Genomic DNA, 27,895 nt, shown 5'->3' on the forward strand with positions numbered 1-27,895 from the left:
AAGGGGTAAAGGATCCTAAGGTGCAGAGCAATGGGGAAGGACAAAATACACTGCAGGAACAGCCTGAGCGAAGTTTTGAAGGGAGGTTAATGATTAATTCAAACAAACCCTGTGTGTTGAACCAGGAGAGGCAGAAGGCATCACGTCATGGAGAATTTGGAACACTGTGCTAGAATTTACCTGCAAGACAGTGGGAAGCCATTGCAGGCTTTTGGGTGAAAGTTACTCTAGCTGATTGGTGGCTTAGAAAAATGACTCTGGAAGTAAGGTGAGAGATTTGGCATACAAGAGTTTAAAGGCAGATAATGATGTGTGATAGCTCTTCTATGAATGACTCTGGGTCCTAATTTAAGATAGCCAATGTTCCTTAAAAGCTGCAGCATTGAAATTAGGGTCACAGGTTGTGTCTAAATGAGAAATGCTGCCAGTCACGTTGCATTAAATCCTTTGATTAAACCAACAGATGCTTATTTGAATGCCTTAGTGTTATAAAATAAATAAAATTAAACAGGACGGCATTTCTCTTCCCCAACTTTCCTGTTATGCAAAAATGTCCTTTCTAGTCAGTAGTCGTGTGCTTATGTGTCATCCCAACTTCCTCTTTTCTGGGAAGATGACCTAACCTCCTCTGTTTATCAGTCCATCCGGCACATTTATCGGTTCCTTCTACCCTTCAGGAGATAGTTTCCATTCAGACTCTCCTTACCGTGTGGAGCATAAGTGCCTCTCCATGTAGTACATTCCATATATCACCGGAACGTCAATCATGGCCTCACCTCTTCTTTCCTAATTACTGACCCATCCCAACCCCCAAAAATCATTCTTCAGCTGGGAACTGTATATGTATCACCAGTCATGTCAGTGGGACATGAAGAATGGGTAGGGACGTGGTAGGCATAGGGGAGGGAACACAGGAGCTCGAAACATAGTGGAAATTATAGTTCGGTTTCTTCCCGACTTCTTGTAAATAGTAACGTTCAGGGTTTAAGTGCTGGTGACCCTGTTGCGAAATATCAGCCAAACTACTTATTGTGTCATCTTTGGTTTCTCATTTTCTCTCCGTTTATTCATATGAAAAATGGAGATAATCCTTGGACTTGTAACAAGACATGATGGCTAGCACAGGAACTATTATTATCGTTTCTGGATTGTTGCAAGCAAATTGAAGCCAGTTCATCTGGGGGAAAATTATCAACCTTGATCATTAAATTGTTAGTAATGGAGCAGATGCACATTAGCTATTATAATTCAATGATGTGTATTTTATTCTAGGTATTTGAAAAGAGAATACGGTGCAGTTTATTCAGCAAATGCAGAAAGAGAAACACTTTAACCTCAGTCATAGAGTTGAAGCACAGAATTGTTTTGTTTTTTTTTTTAATGTTTATTTTTGAGAGAGACTGAGACAGAGTGTGAGAGGGGAGGAGGGGCAGAGAGAGGGACACACACACAGAATCCAAAGCAGGCTCCAGGCTCTGAGCCATCAGCACAGAGCCCCACACGGGGTTCAAACTCACAAACCGCGAGATCATGACCTGAGCTGAAGTCAAACGCTTAACCGACTGAGCCACCCAGGTGCCCTGCACAGAATTCTTACATAGCACTATAAATTCACTTTCTTTATTTAAAAAAAAAAATGCTTATTTATTTTTGAGAGAGAGAGACAGAGCATGAGCAGGGGAAGGGCAGAGAGAGGGAGACACAGAATCCAAACCAGGCTCCAGGCTCTGAGCTGTCAGCACAGAGCCTGATGCGGGGCTCAAACTCACAAACAGTGAGATCGTGACCTGAGCTAAAGTCGGGGCTTAACCGACGGAGCCACCCAGGTGCCCCTACATTCACTTTAATTTTTAAGATGATAATACATCAAATTATGCAGAAAATAGATTTTAGGATTTATTCTTGTACAATGAATGAGGGGCATCAGTTGGCTTGGCAAATACAATTTTAAAATTGTTTGTCAAGCAAACTTTTGCCCTGTACTTTGAGCTATAGTGGCAGCTATTATGCATCACACTGAAGAAGAACATCACAAAGAGAAGGAAGTTGCTTAAGTTCACATATCACATGAGTGGAATCTTGTACAAGAATTAAAATTGAGTCTCATGGTTGGGGGGAAAGATGAACAGAAAAGGCAGAGGTCCTTTAGGGAAGTGATATACTCTGATATTGTAACACGGGCTTTGTGTCATATGTTTGTCCAAATCCATAGAATGTACAACACCAAGAGTGAACCCTGAGGTGAGCTAGGACTTTGGGTGATAATGATGTGTCAATGTAGGTCCATCCTTCTTTAAAAATATACTAATCTAGTGAGTGAATGTTAATAATAGAGGAGGCCTAAAACTGCTCTAAAAATTTTAAAAGAGAAACAAAACCAAACTCCGACTCTCTCTTTCTTTAGGAGGGAGCTGATGCTGACTGAACCATAGAGATCCATGAAGATAAGTAGGAACTTCTAGGAAATTCAATTCCGAGAAGGGAAGAGAGCAGAGAATTCTGCAGGAAGTCAAAGCCATGGAAGTGACCACGACGGGATTATAGATTCGTGCACTGATACGTAAGAATATGAATGTTAGTACTAATTAATGTGATCCAACCCTGTCAACCCTTGGCACGTGGTAGAATAGGCAATAGATGAGCACCACCAAGAAGTACTCACTGTGGACTTGAAAATGAGAAATACATGATCATTCTCTATTGTATGAAACCACAGATCAATTCATAATGGATCTTAGCAGACATATAAAGGTCATCTAAAAGATCTAGAGTGAGTCCAAGTCTTCAAGACTAGATAGCAACCTGATGTGAACTCATACTAGACCTAAAACATGGCTCATTAGAAGCAGGGGTGGCCTCTGGTAGACTGAGGCTCTTGATGAAGTTGAGGAACAGAGGCAGCGGGTCTTCCGGGCTGAGGAGGCTGAAAGCAAGTGTAGGACTCCGTGATCAGAGAAGGATCTTGGTGAGGGTGGGATTGTGAGAATGAGGAGCTGGAGTGGGGAAAGGTGAAGGTTGTTGGACCGAAGAAGACAGAAAAAATTCAAGGTCAGAGTGTCCCATGGGAAGTACCTCATGATGGAGAGGAAGCTTGCGGAGGAGAATGGGATGAGGTCATGAGCCAGGTCTTCCAGAGAATGACATGAGGAGACATGGTGATTTCATTGGATGGCCCTCTCAAAAGAGAAAAAATTTTTTTAATGTTCATTTATTTATTTTGAGAGAAGGAGAGAGCACGTGTGAGCAGGAGGAGGGGCAGAGACAGAGAATCCCAAGCGGGCTCCATGCTGTCAGTGCAGAGTGCGATGCGGGGATCCCACAAACCCTGAGATCATGTTCTGAGCCAAAATCAAGAGTCAGAGGCTTAGCCACTTAGCCCACTGAGTCACCCAGGCGCCCTGAGCAAGAATCTTTACTGAGAAGGGAGGACTTATGACCTGGGAGGAGCTTTGAGGATGAGAAGGATGTTGCCCATCACTGGAGTTGGGGAACTGGGCCACCCCTACTTGAGGGAAGCAATGTTATCAGGGCAAGTCAGGCATCAGGTCAGGCAAGATTGTGGATGGAGTGTCTGGTGAAGGGGCCTTAGGCGTAGGGACCTATGCATATAGGATAAGAAAGGGCACCGAAGGAAAGCTGAGGAGGGCCATGTGAAAGGAAAAGGTAAATAATAGGAAGAAAAAGACAGATGTGTCTGGGAATCAAAAGTAGGAAGAAGACAGAGGAAGAAGTTCTTACACACCATACAGTCACCAAAGCAGCAGGGGCAGAAGGCATCTGTTACATTGGTTTCCAGTGAACAGGAGGAGATATTGTCAGGGAAAGATGGATAAAGCTTCTGTGGAAGACTTACTTGTGATCTGTGTTGATGGGACTGGCTGGGAATTGGGGAGGTCGGGCTAGATTTGCCCTAATGAGAGACAGAGAAGGTAGGGTGGGTGTTGGATGAGGGCAAGACCCCCCCCCCTTTTCTTTCACTATCTGTCTTTAACACGGAGCTCAAAGGCATGTTACCTGAATGCCTCTAGGAAAGAAAGCTTAACCCCCTCTCCATTCTCTCTTGGGGTTCACTCAGCTCAGAACATTTCCCCGTATGAGTAATCGGAGCGCCACTTGGGTATAAACAGTGTAGATCACAGAATAGTGCACGTGCCAAAAGAAGGTAGACATCTTGCAATCTGTCTACAATATCGTAAGTCATTTAAAGTTTCTGTCAGGAAATCAGGGTATTGAATCCAGGACCAAAAATCTAGTACGTTGGTGTAGCACCACATTGCAAAGCAGCCCTTCTTCATAAATTCTGCTTTAGCATTCTTTCGAAAGGATAGCAGTTCTCCTTGTATATACTGCAGTTCCTGTCCTCCCTCTGCTTAAAACAATATCTTACAAACAGCAGACTTTCTGAGAAGAGATAAGAGGATTTGGGATTGTGCAAATGCAGCCTGTGCAGACTGGGCTCTTATCTGCTCAGATTCCGTTGCCTTCATTAACTATTAAATGCTAACCTTTCCTATTTAACAGGAGGAGACTCTAATTTTCCACAGCCTGATGAGAGAGATGTGGAGGTCTATCAAGGCCACGTCTTTCACGTTTTTGTCTCCTGGAAGATGCAAAAAAGAAAAAAAAAAAACAAACACAACACCTCATTAAACATTTCTAACCACTGTCATGACTGTATTTGCCCTTCTCTTAACCTAGAGCTGGTTAGCTGTATTTGATGTTCTCTGTAGCCTCAATGATTGTGTCTACAGTGCTCATGGAAAATAATGGAAACAGTCTTTGTAGCTACTTTGGCCCCGCGGGGTTGGTAAACCCCCTTAGGCATAGTCTGTCTTTGCCTTGCAGGTGTCTGGTGGTGTTCCTGAGCTGTGGCTCAGTCCCTTTCCCTTGGCATTTCACTTCTTTTTGTGGTGCATTTCCCCCTCCTACATCTTTGAATATCAGACAGTTAAGACAATCTGAGTTGGATCACCGAACATTATAATTCCCAAAGCAAAGATAGGCAAAAATCACCTAGTAAAGTGCCAGTCATGTGTTCTTTCACTTTCAAATAATGTGCATATAATTTTAATTTTTGCAAATGGACTCCTGAGACTCAGGGCTGACCTATTAATTTGTTGCCCCTTTAAACTGATGGTTTAAAAATCTTTGTTCAACATGTTATATGTTCTGGGTGGTGGGGCTGAGAAGGAGGGGTGCTCTCAGCTAAGTGGAACCATTGTGAGTAACTCAATTCTGATTCCAGCCGCAACTAGCACTCACTCTGCAAACATAGGCTGTACCCTTACCCAACTCACTATTCTGAGAATCAGGTTCGAGATTCCTTATTGTAACCTGAGCACAAGTTTCGGAAGCCTTTGCACTCATCACCAGAGTCTTAACAAAGTAAATCCTATGACTGCTTTTCCCTAGAGGAATTCTAGTAAATATGATTTATTCTGCTTTTTATATCCTTGTCAATATCTTTGACCTAGTGACATTTAGCTCTCCTTATAGATAGATGTCCTGGGCTCTCTACCCTTTGACTCAGCTTGGCTAATAAATAAGATCCCAAAATATACATTAATGTACAATTTTAATGCTTTGGCAGCAATAAAATAACAAGGGAATGCTGCACTATATAACAGAGCTATGGCCAAGATTGGAGACAAAACTAACAGAGATATTGATAACTGTTAAAGTTTATTGTGAATTTAATTTTTTAATGCTTTATTCCAATTTTTAAGGAATTCTAAAAATTTACCAATTAACTGACAAAAACGATTTTGAAAAATGTATTTCCATTTTAGCAAAACACTGGGCAACTTTTCTGCTATGCTGTGGCTGAGGTTAAGTATAAGCAAAAAAGATACTTTGTGGGTATTTATTTATTTATTTTACTTTTTATTTTGGGAATTTTCAAGCGTATGCAAAAATAGCTAGGAAGGTAGAATGAGTGCTGCTATGTACCTGTCATTTCATTTCAAGCATTTGGAGCACATGGCCAATTTTGGTTTATCACTGCCATCACCTTCCCCATCCTCATCAAGACACAAAAACATCTCAAAAGGCCAAGAGGAGGGGCGCCTGGGTGGCTCAGTCGGTTGGGCGTCCGACTTCGGCTCAGGTCACGATCTTGCGGTCCGTGAGTTCGAGCCCCGCGTCGGGCTCTGGGCTGACGGCTCAGAGCCTGGAGCCTGTTTCCAATTCTGTGTCTCCCTTTCTCTCTGCCCCTCCCCCGTTCATCCTCTGTCTCTCTCTGTCCCAAAAATAAATAAACGTTGAAAAAAAAATTAAAAAAAAAAAAGGCCAAGAGGATACATTGGTACGAACAAGATGAAATTCCATCAGCATGCACAGAAAATTCTACTTTTCAGAGGTTTTAAATGTGTGCCTTTTAATAAACTTAATTGATTTCAATTTTAAGGATAAAAAAGGACGGACTTTAAAAGAATTTTTGAGAAAAAGATCTGAATGAATGAGCTCAATATAAATTCGTTTCATTAGAGAAATGCTCAAAAATGGCCACTACCTAAACCAACAGAAAAAGCGATTTTTCAGACAGAAGAAATCATCATGGACTCTTGTCTTGTGGGCCCCTAGCTGAGATACTATCTTTAACTCTGAACAGCACATTTTAAGGAGGATAAGGTACAGGTAATCCTGGGGGAACCCCCAGAAAAGCCCCAGGAAAATCACACTGGGAGTAAATGAAGAAATTGGGCATGTCTCATTTGGATTAAAAATAATTAAAAAGTTGAGGAACAAGGAAACCGCCTTCACCAACTGAATCAGTGTCCATGAAAAAGGGACTTGTTTTGCCGAATTAAAAATATGGTGTTTTCTTTGTGTGTGTGTGTGTGTGTGTGTGTGTGTGTGTGTGTGTGTGAGACCCTTTGCAAGTTTCTTTGCAAATAAATTTTGGTAATTAACTTTGGACATTTTAACGTCCCTTATTTTAGTATAAGCTAAATACCAGGCATGCTAAAAACAATCTTTCAGGTGCCTATTGTTTCCTAAAGGATAAGCAGATCAAATATGAATTGAAAAAATACAGCCAATATGATGTATGGAAATGAACAATTGTTTGAAATTTTTTATAATGTTTATTTATTTTTGAGACAGAGAGAGACAGAACATGAACGGGGGAGGGGCAGAGAGAGAGGGAGACACAGAATCGGAAGCAGGCTCCAGGCTCTGAGCCGTCAGCCCAGAGCCCGACGTGGGGCTCGAACTCACGGACCGCGAGATCGTGACCTGAGTCGAAGTCGGACACTTAACCGACTGAGCCACCCAGGCGCCCCTGGAAATGAACAATTTAAACCGTAGTAATGACATCATGAGAATATCTGCTAAGGTGGGATGAGAATTATTCTTAATAATAAAAGAGAAGAGCTAGATCTTAGGGACATTGCTCTACAACTTGAAAATTCCAGAAAAGAAGGATAGGTTAAAAAGGGAGAGACAAGGGAAATGTGATTGATAACAATATTATCATTTTCAGAGGTTCATACAGAGCTTGGATGTGCTCCATAAATGCTGGTTGAACTGTCATGAACAAGGGCAGTACGCCGTATCAGGGACCCATCTCAAGGACAGACACCAAGGAGACCCCTAAAATCCGATGCTGGAATCCATTCCTTCTTCACCTTTTGAATGTGTTCTTGATGAAAATGCAAATGGCCCAAGGACAAGTTATCACTCGGGCATAGAGCGGTCACACAGCACGGAAAATAGGCTCACAGTCTGTCCCATTTGGGGGACAGCTCTGCCATTTGGTAGTTGTAGAAATTGGACAAATTCTTCATCTCTGTCTGCATTTCTCTCTTTCCATGGTAAATGCAGAATTTTTATAAGGATTAAAATAGGAAGTGTTTAACTGTCACATATGCTCAGTCAATGGTGGCTGTCATTAGGACTATTTCTCATCTGAAAATCTGGAGAGAGGAAGAAAAGAAAAAAACCCTGAGGAGTGAAGCAGGAAGACATGCCATCCAGAAGGGGAGGCAAAAGGAGCTATTTCAGTTTGGGGCTGGGGCCAACAATTGCCTTTTTGGAGGTCTCATCTCTGAAGCTCACTTCACCTTCCCTCCCTTGTTACTCCGTCATTTTTCCTGTATGGTTAAGACTCTCCTCCCCCAACCTCTCATCAAAACTCCTTCCCTTCAATCACCATCTCTCCATACAAACCATTTGGCTATCACTATGTTTATGGCAGAATCTTCCATGCCCAAATTATGAATGAGTCTTTAAATGAGTACTGATTCCTTAAATATGAGGGATTTGTCTGTAAGACAGAAGGAAGTCAATGACACAGAAAACTTCTCCCTCCCCACCCCCTGAAAAAAGCCAGAAAGATCAGGATATATCTAATATCTATTACTTTTTAAAACAGATATTGTAAAATATGATTCCTAGACCTCACTGTGAGTTGGAACCAGACTGTTTAGGACAACTTAATGGTTTTCAAGGAGTCGATGTATTAACTTCAAATATTCTAATTTTTTATTTTTGAAAATAGGAAGAAAAAAAATTTTAAAGCATGAGAGATATAACTTAGGTTTCCAAAACCTTTCTACTGATGTTTTAAATACCGAACGGGGGCATGAAAACAGTTATTAAATCTTCTCTGAAAGACTTCAGTGGACAACTGATTCTCACCTGTCTATGTTTTAGATGTCACTTTGTCGGCAGGTGAATTCGCACATACTCCTGCTGACCAGCCTGGTGACACTCTCAGGAAATGAGAACATTATTCTGTGGTCGTAAAATCAATGATTGTAAAGCACTTTTTAAAGACTAGTGGGAAATACAACGTGAAAGATGGCACGATCCACGATTAAGGAGTTCCGATTTGTGTTGCTCCCCTTCACCTTGAGAGAAAGAAAGCTGATCCCAGCCCTGCCCCTGCCTAGAACAACCAGAGCTGCGCAATATGCCGAATCTTTAGGAGGCAGCCCAGACCCCGGGTGAACGGTCCACTTCAACCACCAGCCTATCCAGATTGTCCCCAGGTCTGGGCAAAAGAAATCTCTTCTAGAGACAGGACAAGCTGCAGTCAGTGCTTGGCGGTGGGTGTGCTACCTGTCCGCAAAGCCAAACGGCAGGTAGTGGGTGAGCTCTGGTGTCGAGCTGTGTTTATGGTGCAGGTGAATGAAGTATGGAGACCAAGTAGTACTCTGAGTATCTCTGCTCTGAGCATATGCTGTTGTGCTATGTTGAACATAAATCTAAAACCCAAACAACCTCATATGGTGGGACAAGGGCCAATTTCTCTGTCGTACCGTGGGCGCACGGTTACTTCATTTTGCTCATTTCTCCCTTTTGAGAACTCTGCATGAATCCAGGTGGGCACCACTGGGTTGCTCATCGAACCTAAGGGTCCACGTACGGCTACAGTATTTGAGTTTCTATATGAGGTCTAATTTAAATATGAAAGCATGGAAAATCAGATATGAACAGGCACTGAAATTCTACACCTAGACTTACGAAAAAAAACAGTCTGTGTGGAAAATACCATTTTTTTTTTTTTTACAAAATTAAAAAAAATCCTTGGATATTTATCCCTGGATAAAAAAAAAAAAAAAATCCTAACCAGACTCTTTCCTTCTGAGTCTGCTGCAGTGCCTCTCTAACCTCCAAGAGAGACTCATTTGATTAGCTACCGGGCTTTGTGTGTAACAACATCAAGTGTAGGAGGGGCGGGGTGCCCGGGTGGCTCAGTCGGTTGGGCGCCTGACTTCCGCTCAGGTCATGGGTTCTAGCCCCGTGTCGGGCTCTGTGCTGACAGCTCAGAGCCTGGAGCCCGCTCCGGATTCTGTGTCTCCCTCTCTCTCTGCCCCTCCCCTGCTCAAGCTCTGTCTCTGTCTCTCTCAAAAATAAATAAACATTAAAAAAATTAAAAAAAAAAAAACACATCAAGTGTAGGGTTAGCTGGCACCCACCCAAGTCCACCACTCATTAGTCTTGGTGCATTGAGCAACTGCCTGGTGTGCTGGCTTTCTCCTCTGTGAAATGGGATTATATCAGATTCAACCTCACAGCCTGTGGAGAGGGTATAATGAGATAAAACATGAAAAAGAACCTAACCCAGCACCCGGTGTTTAGAAATCTGTTTCTCGATGTGCCAAGCACAGGCCTGCCTCAGGGCTTTTGTTCTACTCTCTCTTCTGCCCCCACAAAGTTGCAAAGCTAGCTCTCCTTGGTCCTTACACTTTTAACTCCAATGTCATGTCCTCAATGAGGCTTTCCCTCGCCACCTCACATGAAACTGCAACACTCTCTCCCTCGATGATCCCTCTTTCTCCTTACCTGCTTTATTTTTCTCTTTAGTCCTTATCGTCCTTCAACAATGTAGTTTACTTGTTTATTGTCTGTATTCTCTACTACAACACGAGCCCCTTGAGGGCAAAGAATTTTGTCTCTTCTTGCCTGTTTGGTCTCTTCCATTACCATAGTGCAGACTGTGCACATGGCCATCACTCCGTAGAATTTGTTGAATGAGTCAATGAAATGATACACATGAGCTACTCTTATGATTAGTGCCCTTTTCTCACTTATAGTCACAAACCCTGACGTGGTTACCCTTTTCCACTCCCCATTTGTGGACTTTCTTCCCCTATGCTGAGTCAGGAGCCCCTATTACTTCATTGTAACCTTTAGCAGAAATCTATTTCTCTAAAGATTCCCGCCCAACCCCCTCCAACAGAATGGGAACCTGTATCCCTGGTCAGGTTTGCAGTAGGAAGAAGTGCACCTTCTTAGACATTTCTAGATACGACAGAGTTTGAACAGACATTTGCCTGTGTGTGTGTCTCAGGCAATTGATCCAGTGGTGCCTCCACCACTGTGTAAACGGGCTCTGAGACTGTGATGGCAGTTTATTGAAAGGGAGTAAAAAGGGTTTGTTTCAGGATTGATTGGCCTTTTGTGCATGGACAGAGCATAAACAAGTGAGGGAACTCCACTGTCAGGCATGGTGGCAATGACATCAACTGGTCACCAGGCAGTATCATCAATAAAAAACTGGGAGTCCTAGAATCCATTACCATAATTATCATTAAGTGTCACAACTTTTGAGGCTTTTGCCTGAGCTGGGATCTGTAGTGAATGTGTTTTCTGTTGACTCACCACGACATCCATTTCCATGAACATAGACCATTCTCTATGGTGTATCCTGGCACAGTGGACCATCGCGTTGTTTATGTAGTGTACATGCTATCATTTTGATCAACAAGTTGGAAAGAGAGGAAGAGAATTTTTATTCCAGGAATATTGGTTTAACATTTTAAAAAGTTTGAAGTAGAGACAATTTGGAAAATGCAGTGGTAGGTATCTCCATGAGATGGCACTCATTATCTTCCTTGCTTTTTACTTAAAGTTTTTAACGTATTTATATTCATAGGGGCAGACTATGTATGGACCTATATGTACCTAATACACACATACATAGGCATATACAAATATACATCTATACGGATGTGTATTTCTCTTCGGTTTTATCAGTTACCTAGATCATTCACCTTCTTTAATAATTCAGTCACATTTTGACAACATTGTCATTTATTTGGGTCCCTTGGGGCCCTTGGCACAGGCAATATGGGGGGTGCTATGTTGGAGGGAATCATTAGCTTTATCCTTCTTCACCTTCACCCTAGGTTCTTTTTATGCCAGAGGACAAAAATGCAAAGCTGCCTGTGAGCCTAGGGATCTATGCACAGTAGGCAGAGATGAAGCCCAAAACCACAGAGACAGAATAAACAGGAATGTAATGAGATAAGCTATTTATAGACAGAATACTATCTAGATTGTTGGGGGACTGAGCAGGCTAGTCATTCGAAAAGCTAATAACTTTTTAGAAAAAACATTGAGGTTCACTTCCCCCAGGAAGATTCTTGCTCCTGTTACCATCTGAGACCTGAAAATAACTCCAGTCTCCTTTGTTAAAAAGGTCAAATATGAATTAAAATAAGATCTCCTGTACTTGAGGCTCCCTCACTGTCCATTGTAGCCCTGTGCTCTGGTTAGAACGTTCTACCAGTGACAGACTTCAGGATGGATTTTGAGGTCACAGATTCAATTGCAGTCAGCTGGAGAATCAACCAGGGCTCTGGATCGTTAAGGCATAATTTTGTTTTCATTACATTAGCACCAAAATTGGGGAAACATTAGGAATTTATACTCTATAGAAGAGCATATCAAATAATCTATGGGAGAAATACAAGCTTCTCAGCAACAACAACATCAACACCTATCAGCAGGCTGGATGTTGCACTCAAATTGACCTTCTAGGCATTCAAACCAGGTAGGCACTTAGGAGACAGAGATGCAAAAGGCACTTCTGGCACTCTCTCGTGTCACATGCCTTAAATAATGGCAGCCGGTCCCTCCTGCCTTTTCAGAAACGTCTTCACTCAGAAAGCACTCTGCACGACATGCATGCGTTAGTTTTCCTCAGTGCAAATCCCTAACAACATGGCTTATACTTATACAGCACTTTGTTTTAATTTCATAACAGTGCAACATCTAAGAATCATGTTCGTTTGTCTTAACCATGATGCTATGGAAGCCGATAGATATATTCATCCTAATTTCACATGTAAGAATCCTGAATAGGGACATGACGTATCCGAGGTCAGAAACGAGACAGAATCAAAGCCTAAAATGGACAGAAACTGGTTCCCAGACCCGTATCCCACTCTGCCTTCTACCTGATCATGTAAAAAGTCCAATGTTGATATACATAGGAACTAAAGGCTTCCATTTTCTCCCCTAGTGAAAGCACGATGTGAGCAAGCTAATGCTGTCTTCCCAGAGGATATTTTACATATAGTGATGTCCACCCATAAATATTATTTGCTTTAACCTTCTTGAGAATAGAGTCATGACCTCAGAAAAAAAGACACAGTATATTAAATTTTTTCTAGTCACCAAACTGGATTTTCATTAAGGCCACGGCCTGATTCTTTTTTAGTACTGCCCCAGGCATATCAAAAGAACTTATTTTCATGGCTAGCAAGGGCATCATTTAAAAGACAATTTGAGGGGCGCCTGGGTGGCGCAGTCGGTTAAGCATCCGACTTCAGCCAGGTCACGATCTCGCGGTCTGTGAGTTCGAGCCCCGCGTCAGGCTCTGGGCTGACGGCTCAGAGCCTGGAGCCTGTTTCCGAGTCTGTGTCTCCCTCTCTCTCTGCCCCTCCCCCGTTCATGCTCTGTCTCTCTCTGTTCCAAAAATAAATAAACGTTGAAAAAAAAAATTTTAAAGACAATTTGAATGTGGTCATTTACGTATTTTTTTCTAAAGCTAGTTTTGGATAACCTACAGGGAATTATTTAAAACACCCTGAAAATTAATGACATTTCCTAGCTGGCAGACACAATTATATAGAATACTGAATAATTCTGAGTGTGTGCATGCATGCGTATATGTGACTGTGTGAGTTGGAGAAAGAGATGTGTTGTTTAGAAAACAGCTGGTCCAGAAACTCGTATACTCGTATTAATTCCTTGGCCAAGTCAATCCTCTATTTTCAGTCTTTTCCTACTAGATTTAAAGAGTCTGATATAAATATATACCAAGTTATATATATATATATATATATATATATATATATATATATATACCAAGTAAAAAGCCAAAAGTCTGATATAAAAACTATCAAAGAAATATTTAAATTTGCCTTCTTCAAAGATTTTTGTCTAAGCTATCCAGGATGACCTGAGACATGTCAGACACAAGCATGGTTAACTCTACCAAGTAACTTTCTGCTTGCTGTCCAGGCAACCAGAATGTCATTGTGCACATATATGTATGTGTGTGTAGAAATACACGTGTGTCTAGATCAATGGAACAGAATAGAGAACCCAGAAATAGAGCCACAAATGTATGGCCAACTAATCTTTGACAAAGCAAGAAAGAATATCCGATAGAAAAAAGACAGTCTCTTCAGCAAATGGTATTGGGAAAACTGGACAGTGATGTGCTGAAGAATAAACCTGGACCACTTTCTTACACCATACACAAAACAAACTCAAAGTGAATGAAATACCTAAATGTAAGACAGGAAGCCATCAAAATCCTAGAGGAGAAAACAGTTAACAACCTCTTTGACCTCAGCCACAGCAACTTCTTACTCGACATGTCTCCAGAGGCAAGGGAAATGAAAGCAAAAATGAACTATTGGGACCTCATTGAGATAAAAAGCTTCTGCAGAGTGAAGGAAGCAATAAGCAAACGTGAAACACAACTGACCGAATGGGAAAAGATATTTGAAAATGACATACCAGATAAAGAGTTAGTATCCAACATCTATAAAGAACTTCTCAAACTCAACACCCCAAAAACAACCCAGTGAAGAAATGGGCAGAAGACATGAACAGACACTTTTCCAAAGAAGACACCCAGATGGCTAACAGACACATGAAAAATGCTTAACATCGCTCATCATCAGGGAAATACAAATTAAAACCACAATGAGACACCACTTCACACCTGTCAGAATGACTAAAATTAACAAGTCAAGCAACAACAAATGTCGGCAAGGATGTGGAAAAAGAGGAACCCTTTTGCACTGCTGGTGGGAATGCAAACTGATGCAGCCACTCTGGAAAACAGTATGGAGACTCGTCAAAAAATTAAAACTAGAACTACCCTATGACCCAGCAATTGAACTACTAGGTATTTACCCAAGGGATATAGGTGTGTTGATTCGAAGGGGCACATGCATCCCAATGTTTGTAGTAGCACTATGGACAATTGCCAAAGTATGGAAAGAGCCCACATGTCCTTCTCCTGATGAATGGATAAAGAAGATATGGTGTACATATACAATGGAATATTACTCGGCCATCAAAAAGAGTGTAATCTTACCATTTGCAACAGCGTGGATGGAACTAGAGTGTATTATGCTAAGTGAAATAAGTCAGTCAGAGAAAGAGAAATACCACATGATTTCATTCATATGTGGAATTTACGATACAAAACAGATAAACATAAGGGAAGGGAAGCAAAAAATAATGTAAAAACAGAGAAGAGGACAAACTATAGGAGACTTAAATACAGAGAACAAATTGAGGGTTTCTGGAGGGGTGTTGGCTGCAAGGGCAAGGGGCATTAGGGAAGACACTTGTTGGGATGAGCACTGGGTGTTGTATGCAAGTGATGAATTACTAAATTCTATTCCTGAAATTAAAAACAAATTTAAAAAAAAACAGCAAAAAAAAAAAAAATACACGTCTCTCACATTCTCATTCTCTGTATGTGTGTGTTTGTGTGTGTGTGTGTGTGTGTGTGTGTGTGTGATATGTATGTTTAAAGTCATTTTTATATTTGAATTTTTGCCGCTTCTTATTTTTGAAAGGCCAATGGAAAAGGGTTTAAAGGAAGGAGGTTGCATAAAAAATCTGTTTCACAAAATCGGGTTCAGACTATGTGTACACGTTCTAACATGCATGCACGCGCACACACGCACAGACATACACACAAACCTCTTTTTACCCCTTCTGCAGTGATTTAATTAATTAATGTCTGCTTTTTCTTAAGCCCTTTGGAATAAGTATTCTTAAGCATTAGAATCTCCATAGTTCCTCTGCCAAAATGCAGTGGATTCCTCTTCAAAACTGTGACCCTGTTGATTTTCCTCGCTGCCAAATTTCACATCATGAAAAAAAAATAGCTTAATATGGGAGTGATTAAATTTCAAGGAGAGCTGACAGAACGGAGCTCTTCAAAACCTAAACTCTGCCAATTTTGATGTCTCTAATTTATTCCAACAACCATTTAAGTCTAAATGCCTCCATTTTAATCACATTAACAGTAGATTACAAAGAGACCAAACACCCAAAGAACTCCAGTTGCAAAATGAATTTGGCTCTTCCCCCTCCTCTTTATGTTTGGAATGATCAAATATCTGCTAGCAGAAGCCATTAGCCAGAGCCAGCCCTTTTGTAATTTCCCTTTGATTTCCTCCGTTTCCTTAGCCAGGGGCCTGGACCTTGGCACTTGCCCAGATAGCAGAGGGTAAATAAACGCACCTACTATCCAAGCAACAGCAAACGTTCTGAGTTCAGTGCCAACATTTAGTTCACCTTGAGAGCTCACGTTTTCCTTGCATTTGACTGTGCCTCAGAGAATTAGCTATGAAACGAACCCACATCAATTCACAGCGACTCAGGGCCCCCATCTGACTGGCATCACACTCTAACCAGGGAGGCAACAGCACTGGCCCCCAAGAAACAGTGTGCTCCTGGCCCCGCTTCTGGGTCGCACTGGTTGGTAATATATTAGGCTTTCAATAGGGCCAGTGTAGAGATTTGTTCATGCCGAGCCGGAGCTCTTGCCAGCTTGCCCATTTCTCTGGTAGAGCACTCACATAAAACTGCAGGAACCCTGAATATTTAATGCAGATATTTTATTTGAACCAAGTGCTTCTGTTCTCCAGGGTCTCCTTTCTGTCACCAGCCTACATCATAGGAAATAGAATCAACATTTTTCTGCTCTGCACAAGCCAAGCTATTTTCATATTTTGCTTCCCAGAACTCATCAAAGTGCATGTGTGCACAGATTCTAAAAACTCAAATATCCCCTTACTGTTTGGGCATATTGCATGGTGGGTACAAACTTGGGCTTTCCCATCAGGCAGCCTGTGAGAACCTCCCAGCTCTGCCCCTCACTATGTGACTTCTGGTAAGTAATTCGTGCTCTCTGAGATTTGTTTTTCTCAATTATTAAGATGGAAAAAATAATTGTATCTACTTCACGCAGTGCTACTGTGAGAAACAAGTGAGATAATGTGTAAGAAGTACTTAACAGAGTCTGGCATATAGTAAGTGCTTAATAATGCATTTAACATAGCAAGTGCGTAAGTGCTTAAGCAGTGTTATTGTTAATATGGTCATTCTTAATATTATCCACTTATAACTTGCTTGAATTGAAGATGTGTCATGACTTAACACAGAAAAAGAAATGAAGAAGCTAGAAGTCACAAGAATCTCTACACAGTATGGGCTTGAGGGCTGTAATATGCTTGGAAGCAGAGCAATTCACATACTAAGCACACTCATTTTCTTTAGATTATGTGATTATTTAAGGTGGCTTGGTGAATACAGACATTGATGGAGACTCAAGATACCATTCTTTCATATCTTCACATTATGCCCCTTCTATTCTATCCTTGGGTGTTCCATGCCAGACTTTTCCTGCAATTTTATCTCCCGTGGCCAAGAACATTTGAAGCCTTTTGAAAATTATTTTACACAGTCTCCTATTTCTACTTAAAAAAGAAACCTGTGAAGTATATTGTGAAATAGAATTAAATACCTAAGCACAGATTATTTTCTTCCTTTTTTGCTGAATCAAAGAAGAATTTCTAAAACCGGGCTCTGTTGATAACCTTGGGAGATTTCACAACAACCATTATGGATGGAATCGTATATTGAAAGGTGAACTGAATGAATCGAATATGAGGCAACTGTCCTCAACCAGACAATAAAGGTGATAGAAAAACAAGATTTTTTTTAAAGTTTACCTTTCATTCAATCAACGTGTTCTTTGGAGTATAAACAGGATGGCTTTGGGATGGTGAAAGGTGAAATGGAACCTTTTTGGTAACTCAGATGAAACATTGAAATTTCTATTCAATAGAAATCAGCACTATTCTCTTATATATTGGCTTAAGACTTTGATCTAGTTCAATAAATAAAGCTAGAATGAGTTTTTTTCTCTCTCTCTCTCTCTTGAAACACTTGGCCCTTCACGTAGAGATTCAGACTCAAAAGAAATGGTAAAATACAAGTAAGAATGCCACTTCTAAACCTCCTGAAAAAGAAGATTCCTTAGCCAAAGAGAAGAATAAAGTGTTAAAATTTCTCACCTCCTCCAGGAAGATTCTGATGTTTACATTTGAGAAGGGAGAGTGACATTGGTGGGGGTGTGGGATGAGGGCGACTCATGGGTACATGAGAAAGCAGAGTCCAATCTTATGTGGCTGGAGAATGGACAGCACTTCTGTCTCTGGAACTCAGTGGTGTTGACATTGAGTTTGTGCCCTTTCACCTTAAGATGTCCTGGAATTAGGACACTGGGTTCCCTTTTCTTTGGGGCCAGTGAGGTGTATCTTATTAGATGGAACCAGTCAATCAGAGAACAATCAGCCCAACCGTTTAGGGGATCATCAGGTATCTGGCTCAGGTCGCTGAAAAACACCACAGTGTTCAGCTGCTGAGACACCTGAGGGAAAATGTTAATGGTCATCTTTAAAATGTGAGTAAAAGCCAATCACACTCACAAACATAGCATTGACTAGAAAACTGCTTCGGCCAGCTATATGTCTAAGATATAGAGAGAACAGTTTGTTGACCAAAAAAGCAGAAAGTCTCTTAAAAAGTAACATTTTCTTGGGGGGTCGTAGGTCCCAGAAACTGGAAACACTTCCAACCCACAGGCAGCAATAAAATTCCTTGAATGAATAGGATAAAAGACTGCAAACCTTGTTATCGAAGTTGGGATTCTGAGCAGTAAATTTATTTTTTTTATAGCAATTTCTTTTTGGAAGCTGAGGATATTTGGAAGATAGTGTTCCCTGCAGAACAGTTTGAATAAACACAAGTAACTTCAGTCTGTGCACCAGAGGACATGAGTGTTATTCACTTGTTCCTGGTTGATGTTAAGATACATAGTTTAGCTCCTTCAGGACAATCTGCAATAAAAATGCAGTGACACCAATAGCAAATGTAGAGAAATGACTTTTGTCATTTACCCTTTATGACACTCTGTCTGCCAAGATGGCTTTCTCTTGGACCTACAAACTCTTGAATTTTCAGTGTTTATGTCCTTACTAATGTTCTTCTAACCCCAGTCCTGGACATAGATGGCTCTTCTTAATTTTTACTTCCATCCTCTTAGCACCAGCCATCTGAGATATTTACTGATCTCTCTGTCCTGTCATTCTTTCTGGCTTACCGAGCCTGAGTCATTTATGTGCATTTAGAGCTATCTTTGGATGCAGAGCTGCTAAAGCACAAGGCAGTCTGATGATGAAGTACCTTACCCATTTATACTTGTATAGAAGAATACGATCCACTTATCTGCAGGGTACTTCTCAGGTAAGGCACGTTGGAGATTTGTTCCTGTGTCGGCCTTTGTGTGCAATTTCTTTGAACTCTTAATCATTCTGGCAGTAAGTGCATTTGACATTAAGCAGACCACACACTGTGTCTTTGCACATAGTGTCTCCAAGTATTTGGAAAAATCTCAAAGTCAATGCTAGAAAAAGCAATGTATAAAACAAGAATGGAGAAACCAAGAAGTCAGTTACTTAGCAAAGTATGCCCAATTATAATATAATTTGCACAGTATGTACCATAAGTACTGCAGAAATAAAGCAACGTTTGTCTCTAGGGAGAGGTGAATGCCTAAACTCAATAGTTTCCTAAGAGCAAACATAAATAAATGTACTGACTCTTAAGACCTTGGCGTAGAGACTACAATAATGAGTTGTTCTGACAAGTCCAAAAAATGTTTCTGTCTCTCCTCTTTCCTATGATTTGGCACCTCTTTTACCTCATATTGATTTGTTCCTCATTTCCCTTGCAACAAAATTTACCTTCTTGTAAACATATCATATGATATTCTTTCCACAAAGACTATTTCTAGAGCTTCTACCATCTTCCTAAATGATTTACTACTTCTTCTTTCCTACCTTTTATAATTCCTCCCCCCACTGAAAAGCCAAAACCAAAACCAAAAATGTAACCAGCACAGAAGAAAATATTACATTTTCCCAAACTACCCAGGGAATGAAGACAAAAGCGGGTGCGGAGTTGTGCATGGACGGCCATCTTGGCTGCACAAGAGGGATAGTACTGGGATTCCTTGCAACCTCCAGTCTTTGTCTCTAAGTCTGTCGTGTAACTGGATTGTTCATAACTGCTCTGTCTCCATTTCCATGTCACGGTGGCTTGACACACCCCTTCCTACTCCTTCCCATCCCTGACTCTTCCCAGATGCTCAGCTACTGCTGAGAGACAGGAGACAAGATGCACTTCCAAGGGGAGCTGGGGGTTCTGAATTCAGCCAATAAAATTTTTTTCTAATATTTATTTATTTGTGTGTGTGTGTGTGTGTGTGTGTGTGTAAAAGAGAGAGAGAGAGAGAGAGAGAGAGAGAGAGAGAGACGGAGCATGAGCAGGGGAAAGGCAGAGAGACAGGAAGACACAGAATCTGAAGCAGGGTCCAGGCTCTGAGCTGTCAGCATAGAGCCTGACACAGGGACCATGAGATCATGACCTGAGCCGAAGCCAGATGCGCACCTGACTGGGCCACCCAGGTGCTCCTCAGCCAACAGAATTGTAAGAAACAAGGCCCATGTCATTATGGATACTTAATCACACTTTCTTTTTTAACATTTAAATTCTGTCTAGTGTTCCTGACTGGAGGTTCCTTTTCTTTTCAAGTGCTAAGGTGTTTCTCAAAGATGAGTTCTAGATCACATTGTCCTCATCATCTTCACCAAGGTATAAGTATTCCTCAGTTGTGCACAGTGCTATTTGAATAAAACATTTGTCTCTTCAGGCAAAATGTATGTTCTGTCTGTGGATTGCATAGCAAGGTACTAGTTTCCGTTTCTGCTTTGTCCTCTCCTCTGGAGGGATCATATTCTTGATTGGGAACTATAAGTTTTGAGAAATTAAGGCTGGGGGCACCTGGGTGGCTCAGTCGGTTATGCTTCCAACTTCGGCCCAAGTCATGATCTGGCAGTTTGTGAGTTCGAGCCCCAGGTCAGGTTCTGTGCTGACAGCTCAGAGCCTGGAGCCTGCTTCAGATTCTGGTCTCCCTCTCTCTCTGCCCCTCCCCTGCTCATGCTCTGTCTCTCTCTCTCAAAATAACAAACATTAAAAAAAAGTTTTTTAAAAGAAATTAAGGGTGAATCGGACAATTTTATCTGGATTATAATCAGTCCTTAAACTATATTAAATGAACTAGCTTTTGAGTTTTAGAACATCAACTCATCACATTCCTCTAGTTTCATGGCTCTAAAACCTGTAAATGTGTCCCAATCCAAATCTCATGTTTTATAAATGAGAAAAACAAAGCCTAGAATGGTTAAGTGACTTACTCAAGGCTACACGGCTACCCTGTAGAAGAAAGTGGATGGCACCTCAGATTTTCTGACTTTTTAATTTACCACCGCATAAATGAAATAATTCTGCAATAGTTCCACAAATAAATATGTAAAGACCATGCATACCTATTGAATATTTAAATGTTCAATAAATATGTAAAGACCATGCATACCTATTGAATATGTTTAAATCCGTCTTCGATGTTGAGAATTCCTTCATGTTTAAACCAGTATATGCTATTTCCATCAGAGCAGAGTAGCTCACGAGTGTCATGAGAATCTTCTAATGCTCTCACTAGAGAAGAGAGCTGACATTTGCTCGGCATTCTGCATTTATAAAGGGCTTTCACACACATGCTGGTGTTCCTCCCTCACTCCAGCCCAAGAGGTTGATACAATTAATAGTTTTCCATTTGAGAGGAGGACACCAAACATTCTCGGGTAGAAATGTTCCTGTTGCTCAAGTCATATAACTTCCAATGGAGACAGACCTTGCTCTAGCTTGGGACCCAGTTAGAGCTTATTCAAAACCAGTGGATATATCTGTACTTTCTTAGCTAGAGAGCCCTGAGGGAGAAGAGAGCTCTAATGGAAGAGGTGTCACAAGAGCATGCCTTGACTGCACATGTTTGCCCCAGTCAGCACTCCTGGCCAAGCACACACGCGGGCTTATGTGTAAGTTTTGACGGGATGGCATTTTAATGATTGGTCCCCAAGTCTCCAACGTTTACGATGATGAATCCTACCTGGTGGTACCCCAGTTTTTAAATTTTAAATTAGATCTGAGGAAAATCAATTATAGTTCCTGTTAAATTATCTTGAAATCTTTTTTTAACATTTATTCATTTTTGAGGGTGAGGGAGACAGAGCATGAGTGGGGGAGGGGCAGAGAGAGAGAGGCAGACACAGAATCCGAAGCAGGCTCCAGGCTCCGAGCTGTCAGCACAGAGCCCGACGCGGGGCTCGAACTCACGGACCGCGAGATCATGACCTGAGCCGAAGTCGGACGCTTAACCGACTGAGCCACCCAGGTGCCCCATCCTGTTAAGTTATCTTTGACGAAAACAGTTTGTAAACAAACACCTAAATAAATATTTTTGCTTGAACTTCTACTTCATGAATCATTTAAGAAATGAACAAAAATCATGGCAGTGTGTTTTTTTTCCTTTGGATGACTTTTATTTCAACTTTTCCATCTTTAAGAACATTTTCAATTATTTACGATCACACTTTATAAAGTTACTTTGCTGCTAGAGCCAAGATAAAGGTACATGTGATTTAGCTTCACGTTTTATTTCTATCACAAGAGGTCTGGTTTCCCAAGCAGGTTATGCTATCATGAGGCGATACTCTAATAATTCTATTGAAGAATATAAAAAACATTAACATTTTTCCAAAATGAAGAGAAATGTGACAAAAGTCATTTCAATATGCAAGTTGATTGTGGTGCACTTTGGTGGTTAGTGCTCCTTCTCATAAGAGTCCCAAAAGATAGCCACCTGATAGGAAAATAAATAAAACTCTGACTCCTTTAAGGAGCCCCAATGTAGAAAGACGTATATACCCAACACACTCAGGAAATCAATAATATATCGTTAATGGGAACACTCTGACCCCACAGAGAGCCATCAAAATGATCCCATCAGCATGGAATTGTCAGCATTCATGAATCAACTGGGAGAGCAACAGAAAGACCCCAGCCACGCAGACCAGAGACAGAAGGATGGCCCGGGGAAGGACTGTGAAAAAAAGTGGGGTCTGGCCACCTCCCTCCCTTGCGGCTCCTCTCATGAATACTCAGGGGTCCTGCATCCACAAGCCTCCCGTGCCCCCCTCCTGAACACCTTCCAGTTCCTGCTCCCACCCTCCCCATCTACCTTAGGTGTGACCCCTGGAGGCAGCTGCTGTTAACTTTCTGAGTCCTCTGATGAAAGGAAGCTCTCAGAGGGTCGTGACTGATTAGGGGACAAGTGATCACATGCCTCTGATCACAGACTGTGTCATGTAAGCTTCAGCCCGAAGTCTTAGCCCAACGTGCTGACAGGTGGCAGAGAGTTCTTGACCAATATCTTTGTTCATTGCTAGAGCAAGAAAGCATCGAAAAACAAAAATGAAACGAAACAAAACAAAACAAAACAAAAAAAACTGTAGAAGATCTGAGTTCAAGGGCAGGCTTACCATCAAGTGACTGCCCTGGCGTTGGATAAGCCACTTCAGTTGCCTGTGCCTTTGTCTCCCCATGTAATAAATGAACATTTATTTATTTATTTATTTATTTATTTATTTTAATTTTTTATTTTTGGGACAGAGAGAGACAGAGCATGAACGGGGGAGGGGCAGAGAGAGAGGGAGACACAGAATCGGAAACAGGCTCCAGGCTCCGAGCCATCAGCCCAGAGCCTGACGCGGGGCTCGAACTCACGGACTGCGAGATCGTGACCTGGCTGAAGTCGGACGCTCAACCGACTGCGCCACCCAGGCGCCCCAATAAATGAACATTTAAAGGATGTCCTGTGAGGGAACAACACAGACTGCCAATTATTTATATTCCTGCTAGCATGAGAGGAGTCTCAAAACCATTTTGCATCTCGTACGTTTATTGTGCAAGACATAAATCAGCTATTTGAAGACTACTGCTATTGGTTTCCAATACCGACAGTATAAAACACACACAGAAAATCAGAGGAAATTAATTTTCCTTTTTTGCCTTAATTTTTGTTTCTTTCAAATACAAAGATTCACATATGACTATTGCCCGATGTATGTTTTGCTCTTACAGTTAGTCAATAATTGGTAAAGGAGTAGGGAAAATGCAGGCGTGCAGGAACCAGGAGCTTCTGAGCCATGGGTCCCCCTGGCCCCTTGGGTAGGCAGGAGGGTGAAGTGCACCGAAAGGTAGAGCTCGTCCAGGCAATGGATAGTTTTCCCGTGCGCTCTGCTGGCTCGTGGGCCTGCTTCTTCCCTAGCTGTGCAGTTCAAAACTGCTGATTCATGCTCATGATACAAGCCTAATGACCGTGAACGCACTCTGATTTTTCTTCTTCAGGCACATTTTCTTGGTAACCAGGCTCACGATCGGCTAATGCAGACTGGCTGACTTGAACTGAAACTACAAAAACGCGACCTGCCACTTGGAAGGAACAAAGGACAAAAGACTCCAGGGCTGCCCTTTTGCCTTGGGTTTTCCTTTCCGTGGTGAAGGCACACAGTAAGTGCTCAACAAAGGGATGAGGTTTTCAGGAGAGACCTATGGTGACCATTCGGATTTGCAATCACTCTGAGCTGTGATTCCTTTCATTGAAAATAAACGTCCTTCGAGCCCTTTTAGTAATCTGGCTTTAAGAGACTCTCTGCTGGCTTCTCTCTTTGTGTTAGCTCTGGGTCAGCAGCGTATACTGAATCCAGCGAGGCAGAAAAGTCAAAATTTGCCTTTTCTCAAAATCCGTCTTGGCCGCAACCTGGCCACATCTCGCCTCTGAGTCATATAGGAAAGGTTCATGGGAGGTCACCCTGGTTCCATGGGCTAATTTGGAGTTTTAATGTATTGCTGTTGAAAAAATGCTTAATCTCTTCTTGTCGGCTGGCTGGATGATACAATGATATTACCCCGTGTTGCTGCACAAGATTAAAGTACAGAGAAGCACAGCAAGTCCTCTGACAGCCGGCAGCCGACAGCAGCCTCACCGGAAAGCACAGAAGATTCTGCAGAAGAGCCAGCCTTCTGCAACACACAGATATTCCCAGAAAGACAATTCCGCGCCCAGTTCATTAGGGCCTGCGTTTTCATTGCACTGCTGAGCAGAATGTCAGGGCTGTTGGCTCCTGTTTTCTTAAGGTTCTCCTCCATCTGACTGAGACTCATATTTTCTGACCACAGAGCTGGAATTCACTGTAGCATGAGTGATCTGATGTGAGCCAATCAAAATTCCCCACGTAAATTCGGCTCAGATTTGAAGCCGTTGCTTCTGTTTTGAGATGAGCTTTTTCTTTATCATCTGGGAGTTTATCAGTTAGGTGGGTCTGGCTGAGTCTGTTTTAAGATGCTAAAATTAATAAATATATCACCTGGGGTAATTTCCTGCCCAAAGTTACAACCTCCCTTTGATAAAGAGGAAGATGTTTAGTTTCAATTGGAAAGGTCATAGCCGCTCTGCTAAACTGATTTTAAAAGTGATGTGGTGATAAGCGTAGAAAAGGGTAAAGAAATTCCTTACAAAGCAGAATGAAGATGAGGATTCTCTTTTCTTTTTTTTTTTTCTCTCACCACAGGGGACTAAGATTCAAATCAAAGTCCTGAGAAAGAGGTCATTTTGGGATACAGAGAATTAAAGATTGGCTGTAATGTATTTAGGTTTTTTTTTTATAAACTGCTTATAACTGTTTGTTCCCTTAATCAGTTAGGTCAGCCCCTAGAACAATCTTGACGTGGTTATTACCACTTTATAATAAAAATACTAGACGTGAGAATTTTATTTTCTCTTCTGCATTTTGGAAATGCCAAATCTCGATACCATCTAAACAATGAAAATCCTACTTTATCTTTTAAAGTGATCCAAAGCGAATAATCTAGTCAGAGATCCAAACTATTTATAACCATGGCTGTCAGGTTAGCCCTGGGGCTCTTATTGGATGATAAGCCAGGAAGAGGTAGTCACCATAATGCCTTTAGGTTGCAAGGACTGTCACCAAGTAACACTTAGGGCAGGATCTGAAAGCGGATCACCATGAACCCGGAGTGTTCCAGACATCACCCATGAGGAGTAGCCAGAGCTACATAGTCCCAGACCCAGCAGCCCTTGCATTTGAGACTCTAGTGAAAGGGTTCAGGCAGGAGGTTTTTAGGAGGAAGTCATCTTAAAATTACTATCCTCATTGTATGGATGAGGGAATGAGGCATAGAGCAGTCAGTAACTCCTCCACATTCCAGCAACCAAGGAATCAATTAGAATCCTTTTTTTTTTTTCTGCCCTGTGCCTTAGGATGGACATCCATCAGGTCATTCCACCTCCTTTTGCGAAGGGAGAAGGAGAAATAGGAAATGGGATAAGCAAGCATGAAAGCTGAATTCTGAAGTTAAAGCAAAATCCAAGTTGACACAATAGGAGCAATTTTCCAAAGATCTGTTGTTTGAAGATTGGGAAATAGACATGGGTTCCAGAAAAATCCAAGAAACAAGTTCCATTTGCAAAGCAATACTTGACCCAGAGCGAGGATAGTGACCAAAATTCTGAAAAGTGGATCCTGAGGTATAATCCCTTCTAATAGCTGGCTGGGTTAGCAAAGGAATTAAATTCTCTGTGCACCCCGTGCCCCACCCTTACCCCAACTAAGGAAAGGCTAATTTAATACCTCAAGAGCATGTGTCCATATCCCAAGTGACTGAGCAGCAATAAATGATTAACATGAAAATGGTCAAAACAGCATGCGTCTCATATGACTAATGGAGGGAAAATTTGTTGGATGAAGAGCCTGCTTGTTTGCAGACAGAATATGTCAGAAGAGAGAATCATTAAGGCAAAGATTAGTCAAATATGAAAAAGAGAGCAATGATGACTCAGGCCAGACCTAGCTTTGTCCTGGTAGCACTAACCTCTCTGATCTTGCCCTCAACAATGGACACCTTGTCACCTTCGGTGCCCAGCTCCGGTGAATGCCTTGTTACTCAGAAGGCTCTTATTCCCATTAGAGTATCAGAGCTGTGGCCCAGCTCTGTTCAGGACTCCCACCCCAGGGCAGGTTTCAAAAGGAAAACACACTGCAGAAATGGAACAAGTGAAACTCATAACTCTTAAATAAGAGTTTCTAAAATTTTGCTGTGGACAACAGACTGAAATGAGCAAAAGAGCACGTAATTTAATTGAGCGTTTTATTGAGCAAGTACTATATGTCACTTAACATACCAGAAACTCTCCCTGCTTGCTCATGGAATATTCTTAAGAACCATAGACGGGGAACTATCCCCATTTCACTAGAAACTGAGAATCAAGGAGTTTCAGTTACTGTATCAAGATCAGACAGTCATAAATGAAAGGACTGGCATTCATTTCCAGGTGGGTTTTAATTTCCAACCAATAAAGATACAAAGTGGAATTTATGCACCTATAGCAAATGCACATGATTATTTCAAAATGCCTGATGATTAACTAACATCTTTGTTATAAAATTATAAGAGCTTATCAGAGGCCAAAACTTTTGATGAGGCAAAATTTTCCGTTATAGTACATCTATAATTTTGAGTACAGTGACATATAAACAAGTAGCTCTCAGTGAGAGGAGTCAGGGGAAGGGGAGCACATCAGAATCACTTGTGCAACCAAGTCAAGCACATCTTCCATTCCTATTTCCTCCCCAGCCCACTTCACTTCTGAAGGTCAATGTTATGGGTAGAATGTGTCTTATTCCTTAGAAGTGTTTGCTCGTTAAGAAAAAACAAAACAAAACAATGTCATGATATCACTTTGTAAATTTCCACCCAAGTGAAGGCTTCCATGCTTCTTCATTATTCTATACATACAGGGATATATCGTTCAAGTAAAGGAAGTTCTAGATAATCTGTTCTCAATTTATTTAGGTTCTCATATGTTTTGGTAGCTCATTTGTATCACACACAATTCTCCATGCAACCAATATTCTCAGCATAATATGAATAATTTATATCTCTTATTTGCTTCACTATCATACTCTGCACACACATATAACTTCATCAGCGTACTGACATATGATCAGATTAGAAATAGAGTAAGTTACTTCATTAGAAAATAGCAAAACTCCTAAGGATGCTATAGGAAATGATTTCA

General features: G+C 41.4%; 2 long non-coding RNA genes across 11 annotated transcripts in view; both read right to left on the reverse strand.

The window, feature by feature from the left end:
* LOC102901364 overlaps positions 1-27,895 on the reverse strand; it is a 278,672-nt gene that overhangs the window by 36,355 nt on the left and 214,422 nt on the right. Inside the window, exon 6 of one of the 10 annotated variants that reach the window (XR_006598368.1) lies at positions 19,026-19,240. The exons of the other annotated variants lie outside the window; for them this stretch is intronic. This is a non-coding gene — a long non-coding RNA (uncharacterized LOC102901364). The remainder of the gene's footprint in view (positions 1-19,025; positions 19,241-27,895) is intronic. 10 annotated transcript variants of the gene reach the window in all.
* Positions 7,179-12,983, reverse strand: LOC123385570. The gene is made up of 3 exons (XR_006598378.1): positions 10,291-12,983; positions 8,641-8,852; positions 7,179-7,916 (listed from the first exon to the last, which is right to left on the reverse strand). It is a non-coding gene; the product is annotated as an uncharacterized LOC123385570 (long non-coding RNA).

Source organism: Felis catus, chromosome B2, assembly GCF_018350175.1.
Source record: "Felis catus isolate Fca126 chromosome B2, F.catus_Fca126_mat1.0, whole genome shotgun sequence".
Lineage (NCBI taxonomy): Eukaryota > Metazoa > Chordata > Mammalia > Carnivora > Felidae > Felis > Felis catus.